Raw genomic sequence first — 7115 nt, forward strand, 5'->3', positions numbered from 1 at the left:
GCGTTGCTGGCTGTGGAATTCTGGGAGTTGAAGTCCACATGCCTTAAAATTGTCAAGGTTGAGAAACACTGATACTAAACCAACCCGGGGATGATGGGAACTGTAATCTACGCTCCTCTGGAAAAGAGATCGCCTTGGTGTCCCAAGGATGGGTCCAATCCCCGGCAACCACAAAGCCCATGGGGCTTGCCTGCCAAGGCTCCTCCTGATCTCTGGTCGGCAGAGGCGCGANTTTTTAACTCTCAGAATTCCCCAACCCCAAATGATAAATAGGTAGGTAGGTAGGAAGAAAGAGAAAGAAAGAAAGAAAGAAAGAACTCCCCAGGACCAAAGTGTGTGGATTTTTAACTCTCAGAATTCCCCAACCCCAAATGATAAATAGGTAGGTAGGTAGGAAGAAAGAGAAAGAAAGAAAGAACTCCCCAGGACCAAGATGTGTGGATTTTTAACTCTCAGAATTCCCCAACCCCAAATGATAAATAGGTAGGTAGGTAGGAAGAAAGAGAAAGAAAGAAAGAACTCCCCAGGACCAAGATGTGTGGATTTTTAACTCTCAGAATTCCCCAACCCCAAATGATAAATAGGTAGGTAGGTAGGAAGAAAGAGAAAGAAAGAAAGAAAGAAAGAAAGAAAGAAAGAAAGAACTCCCCAGGACCAAAGTGTGTGGATTTTTAACTCTCAGAATTCCCCAACCCCAAATGATAAATAGGTAGGTAGGTAGGTAGGAAGAAAGAGAAAGAAAGAAAGAAAGAAAGAAAGAAAGAAAGAAAGAAAGAAAGAAAGAAAGAAAGAAAGAAAGAGAACTCCCCAGGACCAAAGTGTGTGGATTTTTAACTCTCAGAATTCCCCAACTTATAGATAGATAAATAGGTAGGTAGGAAGAAAGAGAAAGAAAGAAAGAAAGAAAGAACTCCCCAGGACCAAGATGTGTGGATTTTTAACTCTCAGAATTCCCCAACCCCAAATGATAAATCGGTAGGTAGGTAGATAGATAGGTAGATAGATAGATGACGGACAGACAGACCAACCCAGGACCAACCAAGATGTGTGGATTTTTAACTCTCAGAATTCCCCAACCCTGCGTGATAAATTGTTAGTTAGGTAGGTAGGTAGGTAGGTAGGTAGATAGATAGATAGATAGATAGATAGATAGATAGATAGATAGATAGATAGATAGATAGATGGATAGATGGATAGATAGATGATTGATGGATAGATAGATAATGGATGGATGGATGGATAGATAGATAGATAGATAGATAGATAGATAGATAGATAGATAGATAGATAGATAGATAGATAGATAGATAGATCTCCCCAGGACCAACCAAGATGTGTGGATTTTTAACTCTCAGAATAGGGGTTGGGACGCACTATTTAGCCATGTATTTATTTATTTGTTTGTTTGTTTGAGGGGTCCTGGTATAGTTCCTGTGTAGAAGAACCATTCAGAGGAGGATAGGAAGGAGAAGTCCACACCTCCCCTGTACTATCCTCACCTTTCGTTTTGATAAGTTAAATTTAAATTTTACTAATTTAATGTTATAACTAAAGTGAATATTAAAATTGTGTTACAAAAAGGAAGAAGAAGCTGGACTGAAAGTGACCTAAGTCCACTATCTCATTATCCCTGGGAAAAGTTCAGTTTACTAAGGGAATTTGGGGTCCCTGTAAAATGGCAAATGAGAAAAGGCTCAGAATAAGCGTGGGAGAAAGGAAAGGGATAGGGTTGCCAGGTTTGCTTCCAAAAAATAGCGGACAAGCCGGGGGGTGGTGGTGTTTAAGTAGTAAAAAAGTAGACTGTACAGCTTTAGATTACGTACCATTTTATCATAAAGCTTTTGAATAAAAAAAAAATGTCCACTATTTTGTGAAAAAAAATAGTGAACATAATGTGAAAAAAGTGGACTGTCCGCTCAAATAGTGGACACCTGGCAACCCTAGAAAGGGAGAGCAACTAAGGTGGCCCTAAGAAAACGTTCAGCAGACCCCCTGTAAGCAGACGGGAGTAACTGAGTAGGAAAACACACTCACAGAGATTTGGGGGCTGTGTTCCACCGGCTGAGCTTAAGCCAAAGATCAGTAAATTGTCTTATCAGTAAATTGTGTAAAAAAAAAAAAAAAAGTAAGCTATTTCCCTGGAGAATGCCAGTTCCCTTATTCAGTGGAAAGAAAATGAAAAAAAAAGTTGCTTTGTATTTTACCGGCATGCACTGGAGCTTTGCCTTTGGGAGAAAAAAATATTTCACGTGCACGTTAAGTAAGAGGTAATTTTACATAATTACATATTTTTTGAGGAAGGTGAAGAGAGAGAGAGAGAAAAAAAAAGAGGGGGCACCCAGATTTGAACTGGGGACCTCTTGATCTGCAGTCAAATGCTCTACCACTGAGCTATACCCCCAGCTGCCTGTTAGCTGCTTTCTAAGAGGCTTAGTTACAGCTGTTCGTTCTTTCCTCACTTCCCTTCTGGCTCTTTTCCAGCAATGAACTTCTTATTGCAAGGCGAAGCAACCGTTTTACTTCCTGCTACGGGAATAGAGCTCAGTGGTAAAGCATTCGGCGGCAGCTCATTTTTCTAAGTGTTTGGTTAGGAAGAGCAAAGAGAGAAGATTGGGATGCAATAGAGGAACTGGAGGCAGGCTGCCCAGGGAACACATCTGCACAATGCAGTAGGCTTTGCCTTAAACCCAAGAGCAATAGCCAAATAGCAGATGGGCAGCCCTACAAATTGAATAAAGAAATAAATACATGCACAGTGCCACTGAAGTAGGGCAATCTCTCTTGCCCAGTCAGCATCTCAGCCACTGTAGTTATTGAACACTTTCTCTCTCTGTGTGTGTGTGGGGGGGGTTCACTCCCTGTGCCAAGATGCCCAGCTAGGTGGCAGTGCCAGAATCATCTCAAAAAGCTAAGCAGGGTTGGATCTAGATAGTGATATGGATGGGGTTCAGCTAGGACAGTCTTGGGTGGTTGAATACAAAGGTAATAATAATAAAGTTGGAAGGGACCTTGGAGGTCATTTAGTCCAACCCCCTGCTCAGGCAGGAAACCCTATACCATTTTGGACAAATCTATACCATTTCAGACAGTGGTATCAAACATAGAACATCATCAGAGTTGGAAGGGACCTTGGAGGTCTTCTAGTACAGCCCCCCACTCAAGCATGAGATTCTATACCATTTCAGACAAATGGTTGTCCAATTTCTTCTCAAAAGCCTCCAGTGATGGAGCACCCACAACTTCTGAAGGCAAGCTGTTCCACTGGTTAATTGTCCTCACTGTCAGGAAGTTTCTCCTTAGTTCTAGATTGGTTCTCTCCTTGGTTAGTTTCCATCCGTTGCTTCTTGTCTTGCCTTCTGGTGCTTCTCTGTGGCAGCCCCTCAAATATTGGAATACTGCTATCATGTCTCCCATAGTCTTTCTTTTCATTAGACTAGACCAGGGGTAGGCAACCTTGGCTCTTTTATGACCCAGAATTCCTGAGCCAGCCAGTCTAAGACAGGGGTAGGCAACCTTGGCTCTTTTATGACTCGTGGACTTCAACTCCCAGAATTCCTGAGCCAGCCACGCTGAGGGGAAAGGGAGAGGTTTCCAAGCTGAGCCAGGCTGGCTCAGGAATTCTGGGAGTTGAAGTCCACGAGTCATGAAGGGGGCAAAGTTTCCCTCATGCTGGCTCAGGAATTCTGGGAGTTGAAGTCCACGCGTCATAAAAGAGCCAAGGTGGCCTACCCCTGGACTAGACCTACCCAATTCCTGTAACTGTTCTTCATACGTTTCACGTTTTAGCCTCCGATCCCCTAGTCATCTTTGTTGCTCTTCTCTTGAAAGAATCGCAAGTATCAGTGCTGTTGTAACTTTGAGCGGTCGCTAAATGAACTGTTGTAAGTCGAGGAACACCTGCATTATATTTAGGAACCACTCCCAGAGTGGTTAAGAGAAAAGGCACTAAGAATGGCCAATAAGCATGGAATGCCGACTTTCAGAAAAGAAAAATTGAAAAACCATCTTGGGCGAGAAGAAGAAGAAAAAAATCATCTCGTCTGAGCTTTTAACCACTTGGGGTATTGTGTTACGAGGGTGAACATCCATCAAAAGAGCTTCTTGGAGGTCTCTCTTAATCCAGAAACGGGGCTGCCTGCCTCCCCTCATTGGCAGCCCTTCCAAAATAATGCTCTTAGATGATGAGCGGCAGGAAATGAGTTCTGTCGACAGGAATTGACCTACATCGGAGAGGTTTGCCTCCAGTGTGGCAGAGCAGGGGAAGAGAACCAAGGTGTCATGTTAAGGGCAGGAAAAACAGAGGGGAGGTCAACTGTGTCAACTTCTTGTCCCAGGAAGATGGAGGTCCAGCTGAATACACACATCCCAGGCTGTCATTCCGGGGCAGAAGAGGGAAGCCAAATTAGGGTTGCCAGGTGTCCACTATTTGAGCGGACAGTCCACTTTTTTCACATTATGTTCACTATTTTTTTTTTCACAAAATAGTGGACATTTTTTTTTTATTCAAAAGCTTTATGATGAAATGGTACGTAATCTAAAGCTGTACACAGTCTACTTTTTTTACTACTTAACACCCCCCCCCGCCCGCTTGTCCGCTATTTTTTGGAAGCAGACCTGGCAACCCTAGAAGCCATTTGAATGGCAGGTTTGTTCCTGAGAGGGCAAGCCTCCACGTTGGCTCTGGGTGGGAACTGTCTGCTGTGGGGCTTTTCCACACACGTTGCAAAACATCTTTAGAAGCCTCCGGCCTGCTTTTCTGGCCTGTATTCTTGAGAGACTTCCCACACCTGGTCATGGATCTAATAACAGTTACACCAATCAAAGCCCTCTGGGGTCCCTCTTAACCTCCAGCGTAGAAAGCTGTTTGAAGGACAGCCATTTAGTTACTTTTTTTTTTTTACAACTTTATTGAAATTCAAGAAAATATAAAATAGAAGAAAAAGGGGATAAAGAGAAACAAGAGGAAAAGGGGAGAAGAAGCAAAATGACAGCGTGTAGACAACAGGAAATATAGAACGGTTGAAAAAAAAGAACTTCTGACTTTCTTTGGTGCGGATACAATGTAGTTGCTTTTTTTTGATAGGACTCAGTGTTGTCTTCTTTTTTCCTTTAACAAATATATTTACGCACAAAGACGAAACATATGGATCCCTGCTAAAATGAGATAAAGCAAGGATCTTTTTAAAAAAAATGCTGCTGGATACCCTAAGACAGCGTTCACAGGGTTTGTGCTAAACCATGATTTGTTGGAGGAAAGCCCAGTTAGCAAGATGACTGCTACTCCTTATCATCTACTCCTGCACACAGTGATATAAATGAGACCACCTTATTGCCCATTGCTAATTTGTCATAGCGAATAGCAGGTCCTACCTCGTCAGCCAGCTGAGTTTGGATCTGACTAATAGGAGGTGATCAATATATCCCAAATTGGTGGCTAGATTGAGAATTTAGAGAATTATCCACTTCTGTATCATTGCCAAGTAGAACATAACAAATATGGATGGGTTCTCCAGGAAGGCAGCAAAAGCTGATCTGAAGTCCAACCACTTCAAGGTCCTGGTCTTCCTTCTCAGAGTTTGTTGATATTTTAAGACTTGGATTTGACAGTCCATCAAAAGGAGGATATTTTCCAATGCAGGATTGACAGCCCTTCAAATGGAGAATTGGTTTCAACAAAGCACATGAGTCTAGTTCCTTATGATGAAAGATCTACCATATACAATACAGTAAATGTAAGCAAAGTTTTGTATTTAATCATTGTTACTTTTTTTTTTTTTTGCTATAGCAGAGGTCCCCTCCCCATCATTTTGCTGGCTGTCTAGAATGCCATGGGAGGTCCTACTCTCAGCAATCCCACGGGGACTTGTCTGTCTGCCAGAAACTTATATTTCATTCTGGGGCCCCAGTGCTTTAATGAATTAACCTGCTAGAGAAACAAGCATAGGCTGGTGTCCCCCCCCCCTCTTCTCCCCTTTGGAAAAAGGAAAAGACAAAAGGAAAATGCACCACAATATTACATTTTTGTCTAGTAATTAAAATGTGTTCTACATTCATGTAAAATTTATGTCATGCAATTATGTGATCAGCAACTATATTTAACAATAGAAAAACATAGGACACAAGGCATGTACATCGCTACAAGTAGTCCAGATTTCTAAATAATCCTCCAGTTGGGATTCCCAGCTGTAGAACACTTGTTTAAATAATCATCAGACCATTATCTAACTGAGGGACAGAGGATAGAGAGGATAGGTATATTTCCAACCTTGTAATATCCTGGTGTTTGCAAGATTTATTCCTGTTGTCCTCTTTCCAAGCCTTTGGCATAATTCAAAAGAACTTGATCATCCTCAAAAACCACCGGGTCCTCAGAATACTTAAGAATCAACACTTATGGTCACCAGCTTTCTTTCTTGTCTTTGTCCCTTCCTTGCCTTTTGTGAATATTTGTGCTAAATGCATGGGGTGAACTCAGACCTGACAAATACATTTACTTTTCCAAGGTCGTGCCCAAAAGCAGGATGGCATTGTTTTCAAAGCAAAGAAGTAAAGAATTACTTTGGTGCTTCGGAGTAAATCTTTTTTAGATACAGGCTATCAATTCATCAAGAGAATACCCCAGAGTTCCCAGGCTGTTGGTTTTGACTTTATCACAGTTTAAATATTGCAATCAATCAATGAAAAGATCTGAATTGAAATGTCCCTCGGAGGCCAAGTTAGATGCGCATTTATATAGATATAATTCTAATTGGTCTTTGGTTGTTAGATAAATAATAGACTCTGAGGAGTCTTGTGATGGAGAGGTGTTTGTGTGTGTGTGAGAGAGAGAGGGGGGGAACTGTGTAGCTTCCTGGCCTAAACTGTGTATATAATAGAGATGATGATGAAAATGTATTAGTATGTTCCTTTAAATTGTTCAAAGTGCTTCACATTGAGATAGCTAGGGTTGTTATGACAATACTGTCCAACTTGTCAACATTGCTGCCTCCCTTGTGGATTAGGGCACTAAAGTGGGTGCACGTGCCTCATTAAACGATGGTTTGTTTAATAAAGCTTAATAAAGTGCCTGGATTCACACCACAGATTATGCCCAAATGAAAGAAACATTATGCTTT

The 7115-nt window shown here is 41.7% G+C and overlaps 1 non-coding gene across 1 annotated transcript; it reads right to left on the bottom strand.

Annotated features, from left to right (window-relative positions):
• Nucleotides 1-2329: 2329 nt before the first annotated feature.
• TRNAC-GCA lies at nucleotides 2330-2401 on the bottom strand. The gene has a single exon. It is a non-coding gene; the product is annotated as a tRNA-Cys (tRNA).
• Between the last annotated feature and the right edge of the window lie 4714 nt (nucleotides 2402-7115).

Source organism: Protobothrops mucrosquamatus, unplaced genomic scaffold (genome assembly GCF_001527695.2).
Source record: "Protobothrops mucrosquamatus isolate PMUCROS unplaced genomic scaffold, P.Mucros_1.0 scaffold1516, whole genome shotgun sequence".
Lineage (NCBI taxonomy): Eukaryota > Metazoa > Chordata > Lepidosauria > Squamata > Viperidae > Protobothrops > Protobothrops mucrosquamatus.